The sequence below is a fragment of the Gopherus flavomarginatus genome, chromosome 1 (genome assembly GCF_025201925.1).
Source record: "Gopherus flavomarginatus isolate rGopFla2 chromosome 1, rGopFla2.mat.asm, whole genome shotgun sequence".
Lineage (NCBI taxonomy): Eukaryota > Metazoa > Chordata > Testudines > Testudinidae > Gopherus > Gopherus flavomarginatus.
In genome coordinates this window covers 347,512,202-347,536,484 of record NC_066617.1, presented here as the reverse complement: position 1 = coordinate 347,536,484, position 24,283 = coordinate 347,512,202, and the positions used below count along the sequence as shown (strand labels likewise).

General features: G+C 40.3%; 1 protein-coding gene across 9 annotated transcripts in view; it reads left to right on the top strand.

Moving 5' to 3' along the window:
* Positions 1-24,283, top strand: part of FAT3 (FAT atypical cadherin 3) — a 607,093-nt gene that overhangs the window by 102,877 nt on the left and 479,933 nt on the right. The window lies entirely within an intron of this gene.

Here is a 24,283-nt window from a genome sequence, read left to right as displayed (position 1 = left end):
TTTTTTAATCTAAGTTTATCAGAGGAAAATGAGAGGTTACACACAGGGACAGCTTGGCTTTTACATTTATCTTTTATAATCATAATCAGATTTGTAAGAATAGTTGTGTATGATATACTGGAACATGCAAAATGTTATGGGAGGAATGAAACCTTCACTAAACACAAAGCAGCGGAAGATGCTGTTTGGACTGTATCATTGTGATCTTTATACTATAGTAACCTGTTAAAGCCATAACCTTGATGAGCAAAGAAATTTTTTTGCAAGTCCATCCTTTTAAAGGTTTCAGAGTAGCAGCCACGTTAGTTTGTCTGTTTTATGAAACATTCTGGCTTTGAAGAATGAAAGTGTATGCACTTACTATAGATCGATCCCTTGAACTGTTACACATTCTATTTATTTTGGTGGTTTGGAATTAACATTTTTAAAGGTTGCATTGCTTTATTAGGTACTGAATTTGAAAGGCTCCATCTTATTTATTCATTTATAGTTTTTGGTTCTCTGGATAGAAAATACATCCTTTTAAGTGCTTTTGTTTCATCTGTTTTAAAATGATCAGTAGCAGATTCAGCTGAGCAAGCTCCTTTACTAATCATACTGTGCGTATTTAAATAACTGGAAATTCTGCCAAATACCCAGTGCTTTTAGTTTGCAGTGCTTTAAAATCCAGAGTGTGAAGAAAGAGACAGGGGCCCATCTAAAGGCATTAATTTCTTCATTTACATCAGTTGGTTGTTTTTTTTTAATGTCATTTCAAAATGAGATGGATATTTGCTAACACATGCTCTGAGGCTGTATTTTCCCATGATTGCTGCTTTATATCCGTACAAAGAAAACAATCATTTAGATAACAGGTTGCCACTGATGTCCTTCTTAGAATACAGAAATGAAGAAGCAGTAATAAGTTAAAAATTGGCATCTGCTAATTATGCTGAATGCAGATTGTGAGCTCTTTGCAAGTCTTCCCTTGCCTTAGTGCTGCTAGCATATTTTAGCACTGGCAACCCAGGGAAAGTGACTTGAATGTTCCCACATAGAAAGGATGACTGGTGAAGACGTGAAGTGTTTTGTTTTTTCTGTTTGTGTTCTCTCTCAGAAATGGAAGGGTATCATATGGCCATATGGTTATGTGGCTCTGGGGAAATTGATTAAAGATCATTGAGACAAAGAATTGATTAAAGATTCCCAGTGATTGATTCTGACCCCCATTGACATGCACGTAACTTTCAGGCATAAAACTTCGTCCTCAAACTAGGTTAAAACTTGGGAATTTTAGACTTTCTTGGTCAGTGAATATTTGATTCTCTTGTGCTTCTTGAAGGGAAAGAAAGGGTTTATTTTCATCTCATCTGCAGGTATTCACAGCAGACTATTTCTTTGACCACCTAAATCTAAAATCTGCAAGTGTGCAGCTGCCACTAAACGTAAGGTGTATCCTGTCCATCTCAGAAGTCATATTTCGGCCCCTCTGCTTTCTTACGGTATAACAACAACCCTAGTCTGCAGGGATTGAATGGGGACTTCTGTATCTGAACCCCTAAATGTTCATTACTTGTGGTAAAGACCCTGTCCATCCGTTTGGAGCCGCCGCAGAAGATTCATAAACCTCTTGTGTGGTTCAGCCACTAGAGGGGGGGGAAGAGCCACACTATTTTAGTGTGGATTATTGCTGAGTACCAAGTTTCTCTGAACAAGGGATTAGTTTTCTGCATATTACTGTCCTTTGCCTGGCCCCACTCTGTCCAGGTTGTTTGTCATCAACACCAGTTTTGTACTTTTAGGGTTGTTCAGCTCAGGGCATTGTCTGTTTCTCACTTACACACCTTACGTTCTGGGACACACACATGTACCTGCTTCCAAACTCCCTCCTAGTTATTCCTAGGATGGAGCCCTCTCATGGAAAAGTCTGCACTCGGGAGACTTGGGCATCAGTTTGTGTGCCATCTGCTGATGGGAAACCCCATGGGGCTAGCTGTTTCTGTCATTCAACCAGTCTGTAGTGATAGATGGTATGGGAGTTGGATTGTGGGCAGTAGGGCTGATAAAGGACTCTGGTGCTTTCATATCTTGATTGTTGTCTTGAATGTAGTGCTTGATGGTAATTAGCCAAAATTGTTACTAGCTGGTGTCTTAGTGGCTTGCTGATATACGCTGGTGGTCTTGTTCTAGTTCTTAATGGACAGATGTGCATATTACATAGTTGACACTAATTGATTTTAACGGTGTCCCTTGTCAGTGTTCTGTACAGAGAGGCAAAAGACTGACTGGAGATGGTAGAACTTTTCTACAGCAGTTCCTGCAGGTCAGGGTTGAGGCTCATTGCAAGGCCAGCGTGGGAATCTTGTGCTCTGAATTTTTACGTTACGGTTGTGTCCTCATTTTTGCTCAAATGTGAGCCTAATTGTGTTGAAAATTGTCCCTATTTTTTTAACAAGGTGTCACAAATGTGGACTCAAAATTGGATTTTCTGTGTGTGTGTGTGTGTGTGTGTGTATGTGTGTGTGTGTGTATGTGAGAGAGAGAGAGAGAGAGAGAGAGAGAGAGAGAGTTTTTTCTGTTAAGCATGAAAATACCCTGTTTTCAGTTTAGTTGCAAAAAATGTCTGTCTCTCTACTGGGAATTCAGCACCTTTCATGAGCACTAATGACCTGATCATCGTCCTTTGCTCTTGAGGGGAGCCTTTTAGAAATAATGGGTCTATTAGTGAGAATAACGGTTGTAGACTCAAGCCTTAAATTCACTGAAAGGGACTAATCCAAAGTCCATTGAAGTCAATGCAGCCTTTTTCTTGACTTCAGTAGACATTGGATCAGGCCCTAATAATGGATGTGTTTGTGTGTATCCGTGTATGCACACACAAATTCGTTGGGAGCTTTATACTGCTAAGATAATATAAAATTATTTAGTTAAAAATATTTAAAACTTTAAAATATTCACCATAGGACCAATCCAATGCCCACTGAAGTTAATGAAAAATTACGATATATTTCAGTGGATGTGGGACCAGGCCCAATAAACAAAAGAGCATTTTTATAATGAAATGTTTTTTCTCTGCCATCTCTTCCCGCACAAGTAAATAAAAGATGAGTTTTTCTGCATGGGAACGTTGAAGTTTAAACTGACACAACTAAGTGACCTAAAGACTGGCTTATTGCATAAATAGAATATGCAGGGTTTGGTTGTTTGAACTGCATTAGCATTATAATGGCGAACTGCATGGTGAGTTGGCTAAGGTGGCCAGGCAGAACTGGGGGTGCTTGTTCTGTGGAAATCCTAAGAGCTGGGAATTCTTTTCTGAGCCATAAATAAATACATCTGTGTCCTGAGCAATTAATGCATACAGAAGTATGAACAACTTTAAGCCATTTGGAGTGTTTAAAAAATAAAACCTTTCTGGTTCTTTTTGTTGTTGTTGTTCATCTCCATGTTCTGACTTAATTATTTTAGCTGAAAGAACCAGATAAGTACATTTTCCATCCCAGGGCCAAGGTGTAACTGCTGACTCCCATGTCTAATCCAGTGCACATTGTGCTGAAACTCTGCCTCTGAAACATATAATCTTTCGGAAACATCTAGGAATCCCAGGCAGCTTAGCACAGAGACTGGAGCTGCTGAGTAAGGAATACTGTCCCTTTGGAATTCTCCTTCAGCTGCTATTGCTAGTTATCCCTCAGACACCAAGTAGATTGTTTAGCAGTCAACAGTAATACTGTGAACACATATAGTACGTTTCATCAAGGGATCCTGAAGTGCTTTGCAGACATAAACTAATTAAAACTCACAACATCTCTGTGAGGCAGATAAGCAGTAAGCACAACTTACAGATAAATAAGATGAAGCACAGAGAGGTTAGTGGCCTGATTTTTCATGGAACTGAGCACCTGACGTTCCCACTGGAGTGAACGTGAGCTACAAGTGCTCAGTAATCAGGCCATAAATGACTTGGCAGAGGTCACACAGAAAGTCAGTTGCAGAGCTAGGAAGAAAATTTACATGTCCTGACTGCCAGTTCTGAGGTCTAACCACTAGAACACTTGTACTGGCAGGAGAGGTGCCCCAGGCAGGGGAGGTAATCTCTTTGTTTTGCCCTGGTCTGAATAGAGTCATCTTGCTGAGGATTTTCTAGTTAACTCTACTTGTATCCTCAGTCATCATGAAAACAACAGCATTGCTATTTCATACCAGTAAATTGGACTTTTAAATATCTGTGTCCAGTGTTGAGGCAGTGCAGGATTAGTCCCATCCCAATTCAGTTCATGGAGGTAATTTCACTACAGATTTCCCTGTTTGTGCTTCCCTGCTGTGATCTTTTAGCTGCTTCTTACAAAACAACTCTATATAATAACCTAGAAGAAAGCCTGAGATTAATGGATGTATGAAGCATGAAGAAGACGAGTATGGGCAGGGAATAAAATTCTTGTGCATGTATCCGTCCACCATGTCAGAGGTATTGTTGGAACAATGAAAAGAGGAAAGATGCAGCAAAACAAACTTTGACATTTAGAAGGAACAGTAGTGGCTTCCAACATCCCAAAGTAGCTCCTGTAGAAGAGAGTGTGCTTACTGTGAGCTCTTAATGTATGAATGAAGTCCATGTCTTCGGTCTAGTAGAGGCTGGAGTTCCCCGTGGATGTCTGATCATTATTTGTAACAGAAAAGAAAATAAGGGTTTACAAAGGTTTAAGACTCAACGGCTGTATGAGTCAGCCGTCTCTTTCTGTAATAAGGCAGCCCCTATGATCATCAATATGGAAGAGACTCTTCGAGCTACTGTCCCAAATGGTCCATTAATGACTGATGTTGAAATAGGCTCAAGAGTTTGGCATGTGTAGATTACTGGAAAGTAAGACATCCTCATTGATTACTTTTCTGATCAGTTACGGGTGGATTCTTAAATGGGAACCTTCCTTTTTCTTATGATTATATCGAGGAGATACAGCTACGGGCAATAAGATACCTGCAATATATCTTCTTAAATTGCTGTGAGACTGGAACTAGGTCATTGTATCCAGAGCATAGGAAATTATGGACAGTTGCTGTTTTTTGACGATGTAGTGGTCTGACTAGTAAGGAAGATGTTAATTTGAGTGGAATTGTCTGGCACTCTGTCTTGTTTGACCAGTCTTACTGTTAGACAGACAAAGGAAGAAGTTAATGCTGGAGAAATGAATGAGCTAGATGGACAGTGCAAATGAGTTTAGGGTATGGAATTTTGTCTATATTCTTATATAAAGAGCATTGTGGATGTGGAAATGATGCACCAAGAGGAAACTTGAATTCTACAAGGATGCAAAGGTCATGGAGAAAGATGAGATGACTGAAGACATTGGAATTCTGAGGTGTATGTACACAACAAAGCTGTGTCAGCTGCTGAAAGTAGAGGACACCAACGCTCAGTGAAAGAATGGTTGGGTCAATGAACACAGTGGAATTTATTTAAACTAAGGTTGTTATATAGCGTAAGCTACTCAGGCAGTGATGGGAGCAGCTAAACATTTTCCTAAACAAAACCCCAGAAACTTTTCAAGAACAGAAATACTGTGTGATGGTACAAGTGCTAACCCTCCAAAGTGCAAATCAGTTTCAGATTGGCTTCCTGCCCTTAAAATTGCCTGTGGTCCTAGAAAATAACACTGTGTGTGGAATAAAAATGATGGAAAATAAGTATTTGTTTTTAAATTACTTCCAATAATGCAGCTGTAACTCTGCCCATGAATAGGCTGATTTCTCAGCATTAAAGAAATAAATTTCAGACCACTAGGTTCCCTAACTATGGTGAAAGGTTGTAAAGTTTCTACTGATGCACATTTCAGCACCACTTGGAAGTTGTGTGCAAACAAAAATGTCTTTGTATCATTTGTTGCTCAAAATTGATGGTTGATACTCAAAATTAAGGTGGGTTTTTTCCCCCCCAAACAACTCACAAAGGTGACTAACATGCATGAAGTATCACACGGCACATGCAGAGGCTCTGTAGCAAGATGCTGGGAGGAGACTGTTCATACATGGCAGGTAAAATGGTCCTTTCTTCAAAGGTAGCTTGTTAGCTTTTCTTTTTTTTTTCAAGTTGTAGCATGTCTAAGCTATCAGTGTGTCAGAGGCATTGACAGTTTTCACACTAATAAACTGTCCAGTGGTGTTGGAATTTACATTCTGTGTGGTGATTTAGGAGGTACATTTATACAGTACTCTCCAACTTCATTACAACACTGTTTCCTTGGATACTGAGCATTTAGCATAGCATTACAAGACAAACATTAAAGATGCTTGGTTATTCTAATAGTTTTAATAAAGATTTCTCCCTTAGTTCATGAGTGATGATTGTTGTTCTCCTTTCCAAAGAGGAAAAAGAAGAGGGAAATTATTTTGTCAGCTAATTTGTGCAGCTCACTTTGAGCCAAGAGCAGGTTATGTTTCATAATATGTGCAAACCTTGCATGTTGTTAGTGGAGTTATATTGTTGAATGCGGTTTCAATAGGAATTGAAGTGCTACTATTCATTTCAGCTTCAAATTCATGCTGTTTTGTTTGCAAAGACTAACAGCAGTGAAGAGAAGCTGTTTAAATGCTGGGTGACAAGTAAAATCTGCCATGTTTTTAAAATGACTGATGCAAAGTGTAGTTTTATACTTAATGTGTCTTTTTAAATAGTATTACATATTTTTATGGTACGTTGGTAATTTTGGTTAAGTTTATTGTAATAGAGAAGCTTTTCTCCCTCAGTCTATACCGTGTGAGTATCACTGAAGGTCAGCATTTTCCACCTTGGATACCTAAGCTAAGGTGATGAAATCTGTAGTCATCTAAGGATGTATCTATACACAGAGTTAGTGCGCAGCAAGCTGGATTGTAAATCGATAACTATCTAGCCTGCTGCACACACATCAGCCCAGTGGACCCTGCTGCTGTGCACTAACAGTTCTGTAATATGCTGTAATTACTGTTGTTTCATTTTGGCTAGAATGTGTAGTATGTGCCGTATATGTCTGTGTATGTGTATCTGGATTTTTGATAGCACTGTAGCTTTGCAATACATATTACACACATCAATTACGTTTACTAGAAATGGTACTTGATAAATATTGAGAACTAATTTGCGGGGGGGGGGTGAAGAGGGGAAGGAGAGTGGAAATATTTTTACATGTCAAACAAAATCAATATTTAACTAGTTTTTTGAGACCAGTAAGGCCTTATGAATATCCTAGAGCAACAAGGATTTAGACATTTAAATGTATAATCCTGCAAATCCACAGATTTTGTATCCACAGATATGTGCATCTGAGGATGTGGATATCCATGGACCAGTTTTGCAGATCACGGCTCAGGTGTGGATATAAATCCTACAAATCTGCGGATCATTTTTGCGGATTCTAGATCAGATGCGAATACAAATTTTGTATCCATGCAGGCTCTACTTAAATTACTTCCGGTGCCAAGTACTGTATAGTTCAGTGAAGTATTACTGCAGTGGGACTCAGATGAAATGCACTGTACATATAAATATATGTTTTAAGGCAACCAGTTATCTAAAAGGGTTAATTAAATGGGAGCCAGCTCCTCTTAGCATTAAAAAGGCTTCTTTCGTTCCCTATAAATACTTTCTCTTTAAAAGCAATATATCACAGTTCTTTTAATAAAATACAGTCATCACCCCAGAGACACACAAAATACAGAGAATAATACAATAGCATTTGGACATAAATTCCTGGGACAGGTGTAAGACAGTGTTTTTGCAGTACGTTCTGCTTTATTGAAATTCTCTTCAAATGCCAAAAGCTGTTCAGAACCTTCCTTTATAAAGGCTGTACAGAAATATATTATGCTACAATTTTTTTTCTTACCCGTAAGAGTTAACGTCACAATTGAGCCTTGTTTTTTTTTCCAATGTGGATTTATAATATTGTAAAATTTGTGTTACTGTGCTTAACGTTGCTCCTTTCGTAACCCTACTTTTTGTTCTTGGCTCGTGCCTTAAAAGAACCAAGGAGGCTGATACTGCAAAATATCTGTTAACTTTATGGAGCACTTAGCCTGAGTAAGGACTGCAGGATCAAGTCTGGGTGGAGAAATAGTACAAGTCACAACCAGTCATTGTACCGCAGTTTGTCTGTGAAGGTATACTGTGTTTTAACATGAGAAACATCACTTTCAGTCTGGTTTTCCGTGATCCACCTGCTACGAGTATAGACAGCAGGAACAAAATACTGTTATCTACACTAGGGTATCTGGGTCCCAGAAAACAGTTTAGTAGTTTTTTCTGTATCTTTTTATCAAGGAAACTGGTGGACAAACCCTTGGCTGTGGCTGCAGAGCACATGGCCCAGGTTTGCCATAGAGGTTGTGTAAAAGTAGCAATTTGCCTTTATCCTGAGCCCCTGTGCACCAGTATGATTCCCCTGGTGTAAGACAGAGCAGATAGAGGGCTGCTTTATCTTACACCAGCCGCTAGTGACACCAGAAAAGGAACTGCATAGGGGCTTCCTTCTTCTGGCTATGTCTCCAACATTAGCAGTTGAATCCCTTTTGAACTGGGGTGTTGCTCCCTTAGCTAGTTATGCAGTCTATGAAACCAAGCAGTTGCACCAGATGTTCTGGCCTGCTGAAGAGAACTCCTCATCAGAGTCTGAGACAGGGCTGTAACACCGCCGGTATATGACAGTACAGTGCATCAGCACCTCTTACTCTACCCATCTTGTTCTCCAGAATCTAAGTTTTCATTTAATAAGAAAAAAAAAGTCTCTCACTCTTCTTGCTGTTGAGAGAGCCTCCAAAGCATACAGACAAAGAGAGGTGACCTCTGACTGCATTTACAGTATCTGGGACAACAGCTCTGAGTTGTGTGAATTGTCCCATTTGGTTCTGTGGGTTCTAACCTAGAAGTCCAGTGTGCTGTACTGACCAACGATAATACTTTCACTGCTTGTCAAACCATGTAAAAAAGGAGAAGGGCAATCCTGTTATGAAAGATCTTCATACTGTACTGTGAGTGACAGATGATTTTGGCACCGTGGGTGTGGGTTTCCAAGAATACTGCCACTTTTCCCATCCCTCAGTCAACAAGGAGCCTCTCGGAATCCAAGAAGCCCACTGGGGTCACATGAGACTCACTGCAGGGAATCCAAGGGCAGCAGAGACTGAAAATATATTTGGAGTGCCTTAAGGAGGAGCTAATCTCAGAGACCATGTGTACTCATATTTTGCACATGTGCAAAATCTGCTGTCAGTAGCATCTTGTGTGAGTGGGGCTTACTTTCTAGGCGGAGCTTGGAAGAGTATTACCGTCTTTTTTTTTAATTTATTTTTTTCAGTTTGACCTTTGGTCACAAATAATCACTGACTCTAGGAAAGCCATTGGAAAGTGATAGGGTATTGAGGAGATGAGTCCATTTACAATGGAGAAGAGGTATTTGGAATTTGCTGCTAGTTTTTTCGCAGTTATAATGGGGTCAGACTACAACTTTTTTTCTTCTTACACTGGTTGCCATCATATGGGCAATAGTTCCCATGTAGCAGTGTCTAAGATACTGCTGGAGCTTTCTTCTACTTTTAGGATAGGGAACTGATAATGCAGTTTCTCGAATACCACACTGTGGGTAAATGTATCAAATAGCAGCCACTGTGAAAGAGAAAAAAGAAAAGGGAGGGGCATGGAATAATGGCATGATCCTTTCTTCTGAAATTGTGACACCTGTAGTATGCATGAGGAAAAATAACTTTTGAAGTGATAAGAGTGGTCCATTACAGACACATGACAAGAAGGTGTGAGTAACAGTAGGGAGAAATTAGTATTGGGGAAGTTAAGTTTAGGTTTTGTAATGACCCAACCACTCCTTGTCTTTATTTAGGCCTAATCTGATAGTATCCAGTTTGCAAATTAATTCTGGTTTTGCAGCTTCACGTTGGAGTTTTTTAAGTTTTTTTTGTTGAAGAATTGCCACTTTTAGTTCTGTTATTGAGTGACCAGAGAGATTGAAGTGCTCTCCTACTGGTTTTTGAATGTTATGATTTCTGATGTCAGATTTGTGTCCATTTAGTCTGTTGCATAGAGACTGTCCAGTTTGGCCAATGTACATGGCAGAGGGGCATTGCTGGCACATGATGGCATTTTTCATGTTGGTAGATGTGCAGGTGAACGAGCCCATGATGGTGTGGCTGATGTGGTTAGGTTAATAGATATGCGGACAGGGTTGGCACCAGGGTTTGTTGCAGGGTTTGGTTCCTGGGTTAGTGTTTTTGTTGTGTGGTGTTTAGTTGCTAGTGAATATTTGCTTCAGGTTGGGGGTCTGTCTGTAAGTGAGGACTGACCTGTCTCCAAGGTCTTTGAGAGTGAGGGATCGGCCTTCAAGATAGGTTTTTGATCTTTGATGATGCACTGGAGAAGTTTTAGTTGGGCCCTGTAGGTGATGGCTAGTGGCGTTCTGTTAGTTTCTTTGTTGAGCCTGTCTTGTAGTAGGTGACTTCTCTGTACCCTTCTGGCTGTGTCAGTCTGTTTCTTCACTTCACCGGGTGGGTATTGCAGTTTTAAGAATGCTTGATAGAGATTCTGTAGGTGTTTGTCTCTGTCTGAGGGATCAGCGCAAATGCAGTTGTATCTTAGAGCTTTGCTGTAGACAATGGATTGTGTGATGTGGTCTGGATGAAAGCTGGAGGCGTGTAGGTAAATATAGCATTCAGTAGGTTTCCTGTATAGGATGTTGTTTATGTAACCATTGCTTATTTGCACTGTAGTGTCTAGGAAGTGGAACTCTTGTGTGGACTGGTCCAGGCGGAGGTTGATGGTAGGGTGGAAATCGTTTAAATCTTGGTGGAATTCCTCAGAGGCCTCCTTCCCATGTGTCCAGATAATGAAGATGTCATCAATGTAGTGCAAATAGAGTAGGAGCGTAAGGGGACGAGAGCTTAGGAAGCGTTGTTCTAAGTCAGCCATACAAATGTTGGCATACTGAGGGGCCATGTGGGTACCCATAGCAGTGCCGCTGACTTGAAGGTATAAATTGTCCCCAAATCTGAAATAGCTGTGGGTGAGGGCGAAGTCACAAAGTTCAGCTACCACGTTTGCCGTGATGGTATTGGGGATGCTATTCCTGATGGCTTGTAGTCTATCTTTGTATGGAAAGTTGGTGTACAGGGCTTCTACATCCATAATGGCTAGGATGGTGTTTTCTGGAAGATCACCGATGGATTGTAGTTTCCTCAGGAAGTCAGTGGTGTCTTGAAGATAGCTGGGAGTACTGGTAGCATAGGGCCTGAGGAGAGAGTCTGCATAGCCAGATAATTCTGCTGTCAGGGTGCCAATGTCTTAGATGATGTGGCGTCCAGGATTCTCAGATTTATGGATTTTGGGTAGCAGGTAGAATACTCCTGGTCGAGGCTCTAGGGGGGTGTCAGTATAGATTTGTTCCTGTGCTTCTTTAGGGAGTTTCTTGAGCAGACGGTGTAATTTCTTTTGGTAATCCTCAGTAGGGTCGGAGGGTAATGGCCTGTAGAATGTGGTGTTAGAGAGTTGTCTAGCAGCCTCTTATTCATATTCAGACCTATTCATGATATACATGATTTTATGGGATTTCCTTTAATGTCAAGTAATTTAAAGGCAGTTTTCCAAGGTAGTTATCTAAGGTATTTATTAAGAGGTATCTTATTTAATATCACTCACAATGGTCATCATGAAGCACTGAGCAATTTTCAGCAGATACTACATGGTAGTGTCTGGCATACTTTAATGAGAGAAATAACTGCAGGATCTCAGTAACACTGGTTAGTTGACTCCTAAATGGTAACACATTTTCCTGGAAAGAGAATGTCTGTACTTGCAGTTGAAATCACAATGTCTTTGTTACTGATTTTATGCTTCTAAGTTTTGTTCCTGATCTCTCTCTCTCTCTCTCTCTCTCTCCTGGAAATGTTAATTAAACATAGAATTTATATTGGAAATATTGATTTTTTCCAAACAAACTAATAAATGTCTGTTTGCTTAAAAAAAACCCCAAGCGAACAATAAGCCTATTTTTAAATACAGAGCTCTATTTCTTTGAATTTTTATTCAGGAGACAAACTTGCAGTGGGCATGCGGAGTGTGTGTATGTGTGAAAACATGCCGGGTACTAAAAACAAGGGCCTTTGCAACTTGAGTGAAAAGACCCTTCTCCATTAGCTTGAAGGCAATAGCAGATTAATAAACATGCATACATAGTCTTGACACGGGGGGTGGAGGGGACAAAGAGACAGACCCTCTTCATGTGGATGGCATGTGCATAACTCTCATGGAGGTTCCTGCATGCAGAAGAGTGCTTGGCTTTGTCGCTGGTTGTCAGACTACTGATGAAGTGTGGAACTTGCAGAAGTGCCCTAGAATAAGTCCTTGTTTCTTTGTGCTCCACCGCCTATCTCTCTGTATTCCTTGTTTGAAACTTAGATTGTAAACCTTTCTTTTACTTTTGTGTTTGTACAGCTCCTAGCACAGTGAGGTCCTGGTCCATGACTGAGGGGTCATGTGTGCTTCCACAATAAAAAAAAGAATAATAGGAGACTACCTTCTGTATATCTGTAAAGCACCTAGTATGTTGTGGACTATACAGTTAATTTAACAATAATGGGATAATTGTGGAAATACTAAAAGGAATGCATTCTTTCAAAATTTCCTATAGCCATACCTTGTATAGGATGAAGTTTCAATACAGAACTCAAAAGTATTTTAATCAAAATAGATATACTGGTTAAAGCTTTTTAAAAACAAAGAATCATTAAAATACTGGTCTTTGAATGATAGCCCCAGGAAATAGCTTGATGAATTTGAAACTGCTCAGTAGCTTCCTCCTTTTAAAATAGTTGACAGGGATTAAAAATTAGGTGCCAGGGTGGGGGAGTGGGAATTGGGGATCTGCAAGGCATGAAAACTGTTTATCATTCTTTGTTTCCAGCCAAATGGACTACCAAGGGACAAGCTAAAATCTCCTTGTAAGATCGCGCTCTGGAATTCTCTTTCTGACACAGTTCACATGGAAGCAAATTATTCCTTTTTCTTTTTCTCCTTTCCCCAAGCCATGTTTCATGCTCTGTGTGCGTGTGTGTGTGTGTCTGTGAAAGGTATTTGAAAGACTCTACCACTGCGCCAGCATCTCAAGAAGACAACAGATGTCTGAAATCACGTTCACAAGTTTGAAGTATTTGTTGATGAACTGATATTTGACATTAACTGGTGTATGGAAATATCCCCCCAGCACCTGGTATAAAACAAAGCAAGGTATTCATAACACATTGCTGGGTGGTTGAATCTTCACTTCCTTGGGGCTGTCTTGAATTACACTTCCTTCATGCTGAGTGGGCTTTTCTCCTGCAAGATTACATTCAGGCGGCTGAAGGATTTGCTGCTATGACGGAGGTTAGAATTTACTGCGTTGCCTGTTGCAAATGGATTAATCTCTGGGAAAGGTCATTTTCTCGTCAGTAGCATATCTACTATCATTCTCTCTCTCTCTCTCTGCAGTGTTTTGGGGTCAAACATCAGTTTTCTAGTGCCTTGTGGCACAACGTGAAATCCAGTTTTCAATCTTTATTTCTTTTCCCAACCAGTATCACCGTTGCTTCTTGCTAATCTGTTTTGAGCTATTGTTGGGGGTTGTGAAAGGAACATGTACGTTACTTCTCATTGCCAGACATCTTTAATGTTCTGATTTTTCACATTGCGCCATATTGCATTTGACAAAATGCAGATTATCAGGCCTGCATAATTAGGTAAATGCTCTAAAGAATCCGTGGCAACCTACAGCGTGACTTTCACAATCGTTTACTATGGTGGTTTTGTGACAGGAATAGAATTCTGATCTTTCTGCTCCCAAATCACTCTACTCCTGTTGGTGCTAAAAATGAGCTTTGAGCCTAGACACACGGTTAAGCAGTTTCCTTCCAGTTAAGGTCAGTGGTGTAAAAACACACTAGCAAGTTCATTACAATACAGACAACAGATCATGACAGAAATCTTTTGTTGTTGCCTGTTATGCCCTTTATTTTGGTGAAGTGCACGTACGTGGTTCCCAGTTTTGCCAGAAGCAAGATGTCCTCCCTGTGCCAATGTGGAGCCCCACTGAAATTAGTCGGGCTCTCTGGATCTGCCTGAGTGAAAGCACAGGATTGGGTCCTTGGTAACACTGTTTTAACAGTTCCTACCCTTGTTATCCTGAATAGTCTAAGAGTGACAGGAATGAGTTATCAGTAAGATTTAGGGTGCTTCTGTCTAAGAAAACCTTGAGCTGCTGCTCATACTTCGGATAGGTCACGTTGCTACGAGTTATTTAGACTTCAGCATTGATCAGCAGTTAGAATTGTGCTGCCTCCGACATGCTGTCTTTAGAATCTGTAGGGCAGTAAAGCCCAATTCCCACACGCACTCATCAGCTGTTAAATTATTGATTTAGAGAGCACAGTCTCAGAACATAAAACTGCACCATTAGAATGCTAACTTGTGGCTTAAACACACATGCTGGAAAGAAAAAGGTTACAGATGTCTAGTGTTATAGGCCACTCTCTCAGCAGATTGCTGTTCAAGTCCTAGTTCCTCAGAGTCCAGGTCTCTGAGGAAAAGGAATAAACTTGGCATTGGCAAAGCTGGACAAAAACTGTTTATTTTTATCCCAGAATTCTGCTTGTGTCCTCTAGGAACGGGGACAGGCTTCTTCTCTCAGTGGTGGGAGCTCATTCGGAGAATAAGTGGGGGTGGGGTTCGCCCTATCCTTGAGGAGTGTGTGTGGAATTTGAGGCACTGATCAATTTCTCTTTCCTTTCAATGTGCTGCTTTGTCCTTCAGTCTCATGGCAGCTCTGAGGGAATTCTCAACTGTGGTGGCAGCTGTCCTCCAATCTGACAAATTCCATAAATGACCTTACCCAGCCAGCTGGCTGGTAGAAATGCCATCTGAGCCCATGACAATGTGGTCTTTGTCTCCCTCTAGTGGCTTGTCTGCCAAAGAGGATATGAGCCTACTACAGCTGTCTGATAAACATGCTAATCTGATGGATGCACTTTTTATTTTGCTTTAAGGATCTCAGAGAACAGACTGCCCCTTGATTGGAACTTGTTAAGGATAGTCAGAGTTGATTCAAGAAGCATGTATATCACTTCCCTCAAGTAGTAAAACTCATTCGTTAGTGGTAGGGTGATCTTCTGGGTCAAAAGAGTCTGTCACAGCAAACAAAATCATCCCAGAGGTCACTGAGCACTCCGTTCATACCTTCCCATTATATTAACTGTGTGGGTGATGGTGCTACTTTAGAGGCATCATTCAGGTGCATGGTAACGCTGGCCATGTCAGCTCTCTTTCCACCCCACCCCCAATCTGGTTTAGACTAGTGCTAGATGCAGCCCAGATTGTTGGAACCAAGAGGAAAAAAGGAAACTTCACTCTGACATTGCACTATTGTATTCCTATGAACGGCTCCAGCAATCTAGGAAGGCTGCATATAGTTTGGATTTTATGGTTACTCATTGTTATAGAGGTTATTGACTAGTTAGTCAGGGTGGCTTCTAACTGGAGAGCTGAGTGTGGATCGGTGGCTTGCCACAGCATGTTCAAGCCTGTTGTATTCACGTTCAAGGCCCTTCAGAACACTATCTCTCCCTCCATTCCTCTCATTATTTCATTTACATGATTGTCAGCTGCTCACACAATGGGCAAGTCTACACTACGAGATTAAGTCAGCCTAAGATATGCAACTCCAGCTATGTGAATAACGTAGCTGGAGTCAATGTAGTTTAGGTCGACTTATTGAGGTGTTTACACTGCGCAGGGTCGATGGGAGAAACCTCCCATTGAGTTATCTTATGATTCTCATTCTGGTGGAGTACTGGAGTCGACTGGAGAGTGATCGGCGGTCGATTTAACGGGTCTTCACTAGACCCGCTAAATCCACTCCCAGTGGATTGATGGCCGCAGCACTGATCCCCCGGTAAGTGGAGACAAGCCCAATGTCTCTGCACCTTCTCATCCTCTGCATTCGCATGGAATTCCTTCGTTTAAGCGTACTCCTCAAGACATGCAATTAGCAGTGGCTAGGTTAAGGCACAGATGATGACAGTTGTGTTACTGTATATAGGTAGAAGAAGAATAAATAGAAAATATATCTGATTGTATTCCTCTTACTCTTTGTACAGCATCTAGCACAGTGCGGCCTCCATCGTAATTGGGCTCTTGTCATAGGAATATTTAATACTAATTCCATAACTAGCCGACTGATTTTAAAGTTAGTCTCTGCAAAAATATATTCATTTCATTTTGTTAAATACCTGTCCATTCCTCTGGGGGCTCTTCCAGTGGTTAGAAACCTCAAAATACAGTTGTGTGTACAGTAAGAGGTTGCCTCTGATCATTATTGTTGTTGTTTCTTTTCATTGCAGTACTGCTTAGGAGCCCTAGTCATGGACCAGGAACCTCCTCCCCCCAGCCACTGTGCTAGATGCTGTAGAAACAGAAAACAAAAGGATGGACCCCGCTCAAAGAGCTTTGGATCTAAATGTACCATCAATTCAAAATCATCCGCCCACTAATAACAGTCATGAAAGCCATATCTACACTATGTCCTTTACCACACCCACATTGTATGCACTTGGGGGTGGGGAGAAAACACCATAATTAATCTACATAGTATAGTACAAACATACATACATAATAGACATAAGTACATAATATAAAAATGTCCCTGATCCTGGTATGTGCAAAGCATTTGAAATTCCTGCCTCATTTAGAGAGATCTATTGTGCTAGGGTGTTGCACTCTTAGCTAGAGTCACCCTGTGTATTGGTAACATGACTTTCATTTTTAATTTTTGCCTTTAATGGAGAGCTAATCTCTTGCTTTTAAATGAATCTTGCAGGCAGTGTCAGGAAATTCTTTGGCATAGCTGCTGCCCAAACATTTCAAAATCAAACTGAAGTAATAATTTTCCTTGTTACTTGAAAGTGTAACTTTTTTTACGAGGAGCGCTTTTAAACTGATGTCTCCGTTTATTGTGGGTTGCTTTTTACTTTGTTCCTATAACTATCACATGACATTTCCTGTGCGGCAAGCATGTATGCATTATGAGGCTCTTTAAAAAAGAAAATCTGATATGAAAGGGACTCAGTAAATAAATAGGTACATTCCTATATAGTTCGAGTTTCAGTTGAATAGGTCATCCACTGGGACACTGAGATATTCTGAGGAATATGTGCAAGGATGAAAAATTGCCATGAGGAGCCTTTTACTATAAAATTTATCTCATCACTACTAAGTTTGATACTGCATAACATTAAGGGCTGGTTTTCCTAATGCTGAACTCAAAGTTGTACCCACAAATAGGATGTCCATGCACTTTTTCTAGGTAGAATTTAGGGCTCAAGGGTCAAATCCTGGTCTCATCTACACTGTTGTAAATCCAGGGTAACTCATGTACTTCATTGGACTTATGCTGCTATAAAACCAGAGTAATTGAGATTAGATTTTGGCATGAGTTCTTTAAATATTTTTGAAAACAGTGTCTGTCTGTGATGTGTTTCCATATAGATAAAGGTGTTTGTTATAAAATGTGTGGGTGTATGTGTGAGAGAGAGAGACAGCTCGGTGGTTTGGGAAAAGAGCAAAGGTTACCGTAATATATTCCCTGTCTCGTGGTAGTTCCGTGAACTTTTTCATTAGGTGTTTGAGATAATATAACTTCATAAGCAGTAAAGAATCCTGTGGCACCTTATAGACTAACAGACGTTTTGGAGCATGAGCTTTCGTGGGTGAATACCCACTTCGTCAGATGCATGTAGTGGAAATTTCCAGGGGCAGGTATATATATGCAAGCAAACTAGAGGTAATGAGGTTAGTTCAATCAGGGAGGATGAGACCCTGTTCTAGCAGTTGAAGTGTGAAAACCAAGGGAGAAGAAACTGGTTCTGTAGTTGGCAAGCCATTCACAGTCTTTGTTTAATCCTGAGCTGATGGTGTCAAATTTGCAGATGAACTGAAGCTCAGCAGTTTCCCTTTGAAGTCTGGTCCTGAAGTTTTTTTGCTGCAGGATGGCCACCTTAAGGTCTGCTATAGTGTGGCCAGGGAAGTTGAAGTGTTCTCCTACAGGTTTTTGTATATTGCCTTTCCTAATATCTGATTTGTGTCCATTTATCCTTTTCTGTAGCGACTGTCCAGTTTGGCCAATGTACATAGCAGAGGGGCATTGCTGGCATATGATGGCGTATATTACGTTGGTGGACGTGCAGGTGATGAACCAGTGATGGTGTGGCTGATCTGGTTAGGGCTTCAGTTCAACTGCAAATTTGAAACCATCAGCTCAGGATTAAACAAAGACTGTGAATGACTTGCCAACTACAAAACCAGTTTCTCCTCCCTTGGTTTTCACACCTCAACTGCTAGAACAGGGCCTCATCCTCCCTGATTGAACTAACCTCATTATCTCTAGCTTGCTTGCATATATATACCTGCCTCTGGAAATTTCCACTACATGCATCTGACGAAGTGGGCATTCACCCATGAAAGCTCATGCTCCAAAACGTCTGTTAGTCTATAAGGTGCCACAGGATTCTTTGCTGCTTTTACAGATCCAGACTAACACGGCTACCCCTCTGATACTATAACTTCATAAAGATCAGTTGCTTAATTTCTGCCTCTGAAACAGTCCTTCAGTCTGGCTAACCTAAGGGTAAACATGTACATCATTTTTATTTGTAGTAATGAATTTCTTGGGAAAACTGATCGCAGGGAGTTGAGTGTGGAAGTCTTGGGGACATGTGTAATGACCACTAAGAGGCTTTGTGGCAGAGACAAACTAGCTGGAGGAAGCTGTTGTGTGGACTTAGGCAGAAGCTAGGCCACCCCAGACTGGGTATAAGTGAAATGCTGCTCTTCTCTGCTTTACTCAGAGGCTTAGTGCTTATAGGCTGCAGAACTGCTGTTCAATTGAAAAGTAAAATCATTTTCTGTTGTAAACCTGCAAAAATTTCACTTGGGTTACTTCAGAAGGCGTAAGTCTCCTTTGAACACTGGGTTGAGGCCATGATTGCATTGCAGAGGGAAGAGTCTAAAGCATCCTTGTGACAAAGGCAAAACAGTGGTCGGCCTGGTAAGTATTTCAACAGTGCCACACCACATAACCAGCACAGCCTTTTATTTCGGTATTAATTTTCTCTCACTTGTTATAATTCCCGTTTCCATAAATCAGCCCCCATGCCAGCTTTTTTTCTCAGTGGCACTTGTTGTGGATACTTTCTGTTGTACAACATTGTCTGCCACGCTAGGTTGAAGCAGCATTTTTTAGTAGCAGCGCCTGGAATGAATCACATGAAAATAAGGGCCCGTCAGTTTTTCATCCCATTGGGTTAAGTTTAAAAAGATTTGCTGTTCTGGAAGAATAGCAACTGCTCAAGCCTTTTTGGTGCATGAGATGACAATAAAACCCCATCTTTCCCCACCAGAAGAGAAAGTGCCATCTTAGCTTTTATCAGGAATCAATAACCTGAGTGAAACCAGGGCTTGCAAATGCCCAAAGCATGTTTCTGTGAGGAAACAACAGTGCTTATAACTGTGTGCATCTATGGGTTAACAGTGTTACTTGGTTTTGTGAATCGCTTGATACATTCCTAAACATCACATTCATGTTTAAATTACAGAATGACGCTGATCTAGATGTGGAGGGGTATTTGTCCAGTAACAGACCCAGCTGGTGGGTTATATCATCTCCAATAAAAGACACTTCTGTTGTCTCGTTTATACAACACAAAAGAAAACCTGAGGGGGGGGGGAGAAATTGCCTATGAAAATAACTGTCTTGATAAACACTTGGGAGAGTTGATCAAATATTATTGATTAAGCTGTTAGGCCATGGAATAGAGACTCTGGAATCAAGAAGCTAAAGTGTTTTGATGTACATAATGTCAGTAAAATAAATTGATTGCCCGTAGTACTTAAAAGTGCAACCATCATACTATTATACAGGAAGCATTAACTCTGACTTGAATTCATATTCTGAAACTCATACGCAATTTGTACATCTCCCAGTGGGTATTGAGCTCACATTGGAAACTTAAGCTAACCCCTGTCATTACCAACAACTCTTCCTACTCCTTTCTGCCCTGTGTTCTGACATTTCCTTTATTACCGTTTCAAGCAGCCTTGAAATGTTTCCTTTTCTATGAAAATAAGAGCAATGGGGGTCTTATAGTAATTATCTTTTAAAAGGAGCTTTTAGGATTTTCACTCCTAGCTATGAAAGTAATTGGCAACAAACACTCTTAGGATGCCTGAAAAATGATCAGTTTTTTAATATTAACTTACTATTTTGTAAAAAGCGACAAAGAGTCCTGTGGCACCTTATAGACTAACAGACATACTGGAGAATAAACTTTCGTGGGTGAATACCCACTTCGTCTAACAGATGTATTGGAGCATAAGCTTTTGTGGGTGAATAACCACTTTGTCACGTCTGACAAAGTGGGTATTCACCCACGAAAGCTTATGCTCCAATATGTCTGTTAGTATATAAGGTGCCACAGGACTCTTTGTCGTTTTTTACAGATCCACACTAATACGGCTACCCCTCTGATACTTTACTATTTTGTGTTCGTTATGGGCACACACCAAGCCATTTGAAGTCAGTGGAAAGATTCCCATTGATTTAAAAAGCTTTTGGATCAGGGGCTGTGTACAGGGAATCATTCTTATTTTTTGTAAACTTACTAGTGAATTAGCTAAATCTTTTTTAAAAGTAGAAAGTATCAAGTGGAAACAATATTGAAAATGTCATTGAACAATAACTCTCAATATGTTTCAGCAATATACATCATTCTGTGTTTATGTTTTGTAAACTTCTTGTAGAAATTCATAATATTGTGAAAGTTGGCTGACCCCCCCTTAATAGATTACAAGCAGCCAGTAGGGTAGGGGGTGAGTACTGCTCATGGACACAGTAGCCTGAACTTTTGCACTATCTCTTTTCCTTTGCCTCAAAGCAGGAAAATCCTGCTCCAAACCAGTCAGTACTACCCAGATAACGGGAGCATGAGATTTTACACTTACCAATCAAGTATTAACACGCAAGGGTCTTTGTCTGAATGTGTATAAAAGGTTTGTGAAATTTGTGTAAGACAGAGTCTTTTGTACCAAGGTATAGGCTCCCCTTTTTCTGCAGAAAAAGCATTTTTCCTTATCCGTGTCAGGCTGTTAATTGGCTCTCAGCTAGGCAGACCTGATATTTCGGTAACAATATGGAGTGTAATGGTAGTAAATAAGAATATACTTGAAATATCTTGGTATTCGGCTTGGGATAAAAAAGAGATTTGTGAAAGAAATCTGCTTGTTTTCAGGGGTGCTGGAACAATTTCTATAGTGGGGCTGCTGAGAGGCATTGAACCAAACTGTAAACCCTGTACACGATGGAAACCACTTCATCTAACACCTATACTTGTTTTTGTAGAAAACAAGACAAATCAAGAAGGAAACCAACTACTGTACACACGCACTCTTGTAATGCCCTAGTAGCTGTATCTAAGAAAGTTTGTGTTAGTTGGTCTATGTAGTGAATGAGAATGCATTTAAGCTCTTGGTGGACAGGATGTGGAAACCTGGGGCAGAGGTCTTGAAGACTGCTGCTTCATTCATAGATTCCAAGGCCAGAAGGGACTATTGTGATCATCTGGTCTGACATTCTGTCCAACACAGGCCAAAGAATTCCCCCAAATAGTTCCTAGAGTAGATCTTTTAGAAAAACATCCAACCTTGATTTTACAGGTTGTCAGCATTGTCGAATCCCCCACAACCCTTGGTAAATTATTCCAGGAGTTAATAAGACACAATGTTAAAAAGTTAAACCTTATTTCCATTTTGAATTTGTCTAGTTTCAGTATCCAGCCAATGGATCATACTATACTTTTCTCTGCTAGATTAAAGAGCCTATTATTAAATATTTCCTCCCAGTGTAGGTACTTATAGACTAATCAAGTCTCCCCCCTCAACCCCCGTTTGCTTCTCTTTGTTAAACTAAATAGATTGACCTCCTTGAGTCTATCACTATAAGGCAGGTTTTCTAATCTCTTAATCAGTCTCATGGACTTTCCTCTGAAACGTCTCCAATTTTTCAGCATCCTTCCTGAAGTGTGGAAATCAGAACTGGACATATGTTCCAGCAGCAGCTGTTCCAGTGCCAAGTACAGAGGTACAATAACCTCTGTGCTCCTACTTGAGATTCTCCTGTTGCCCTTTTGTCCACAGCGTTCCACAGGACACTCTTGTTATCCACTATGACCCCTAAATCTTTTTCAGAGTCACGGCTTCCCAGGACAGTCCCCCATCTTGTAAGCCAAGACTACACATTCTTTGTTCCTAAATGCATATATTAACATTTAGCTGTATTAAAACACATATTTCTTGCTTGTGCTCAGCTTGCCATGTGATGCAGATCGCTCTGTATCAGTGACTTGCCCTCTTCATTACTTACCTCTCCTCTAATTTTTGTAGTGATGATTTTCTTTTCTTCCAAGTCGTTGATAAAAATGTTAAATAGTGTACGGTCAAGAAATTATCTCTGTGGGACCCCACTAGAAACCCACCTGCTCAGTGATGATTCCCTGTTTACAGCAACATTTTGGGATCTCTCAGCCAGCCAGCTTTTATTCCATGTAATGTGTGCCATGTTAATTTATATCATTCTCATTTTTAATCAAAATGTCAGTTACATCATGACTATTACCTTTACCAGCCAAACTTTAATCTCATCAAAAAAGATATCACGTTATTCTGACAGGATCAGTTTTTCATAAAACCCATATTGATTGGCATTAGTTGTATTACCATCCTTTAATTCTTTATTAATTGAGTTCCATATCAGCCTCTCCAGTACCTGGCTGGGGATCGATATCAGACGGACAGGCATATAATTATTCAAATCATCCCATTTACCTTTTTAAAATATTGGCACAATATTAGCTTTCTTCCAGTCTTCTGGAATTTCCCCTATGCTCCATGTTACCTGGACCTGCTGAATTAAAAATGTCTAACTTTAACTTAAGCACGCTGCTGTTTACCATCTTCCTGAGATACCAATGTAATGGAAAGCGTGTTATCATATGATATGACTATATCATCTGTTTCCCCCATCTGTTTCCCCCTGCACTCCCCCCACCAATATAGAACAGGGATATTTATGGAATATTTCTACCTGTTCTGCATTTTCATTGATAATTCTAGCATCTAGTAGTGGACCTGTCATAAACAGATAGTTAAGGGTTAATGTCTCTTTTACCTGTAAAGGGTTAAGAAGCTCAGTGAACCTGGCGGACACCTGACCAGAAGACCAATCGGGAGACAAGATACTTTCAAATCTTGGTGGAGGGAAGTCTTTGTTTGTGCTGTTTGTTTTGTTCATTGTTCTCTCTTGGGGCTAAGAGGGCCCAGACGTACAACCAGGTCTTTCTCCAGTCTTTCTGAAACAGTCTCTTATGTTCAAAATAGTAAGTACTAGCTAGAAAATGCGGATTAGTTTTATGTTTGTTTTCTTACCTTGCAAATGTGTATTTTGCTGGATGGATATTTTACCTCTGTTTGCTGTAACTTGTATCTTAGGCTAGGGGAGAGGGAGTCCCTCTAGTCTATATAAGCTGAATACCCTGTAAACATTTTCCATCCTAATTTTACAGAGATAATTTTTACTTTTTCTTTCTTTAATTAAAAGCTTTCTCTTTTAAGAACCTGATTGATTTTTTCCCCTGTTTAAGACCCAAGGGGATTGGGTCTGGGATTGGTGAGGGGAAAGGAAGTGAGGGGAAGGTTAATTTCTCTCTGTTTTAAGATCCAAGGAGTTTGGATCAATGTACTCTCAGGGTAACCCAGGGAGGGAAAAGTCTGGGAGGGGGAATGGTTTATTTCCCCTTGTTTTAAGACCCAAGAGATTTGGGTCTTGGGTCTCCCAGGGAAGGTTTTAGGGGACAGGGAGTGTACCAGACACTGAAATTTCTGGTTGGTGGCAGCGCTATCAGATCTAAGCTAGGAATTAAGCTTAGAAGGGTACATGCAGGTCCCCACTTTCTGGATGCTAAAGTTCAAAGTGGGAAACATACCTTGACAGGACCAATACCATAATTAGGACTCTTTTTGTTACTCATATGCTTAATAAGAAGGCTGTTTTGTCCTTAACTCTGCTGGCTATAAATTTCTCCTTGTGTCCCTTTTGCTTTCCTGATCAATTTTCTACAATTCTTAGTTTTTTAATTTATATTCATTACTATCAGCTTATATTTTCTTTCATTTGTTATGTTTAAATATATT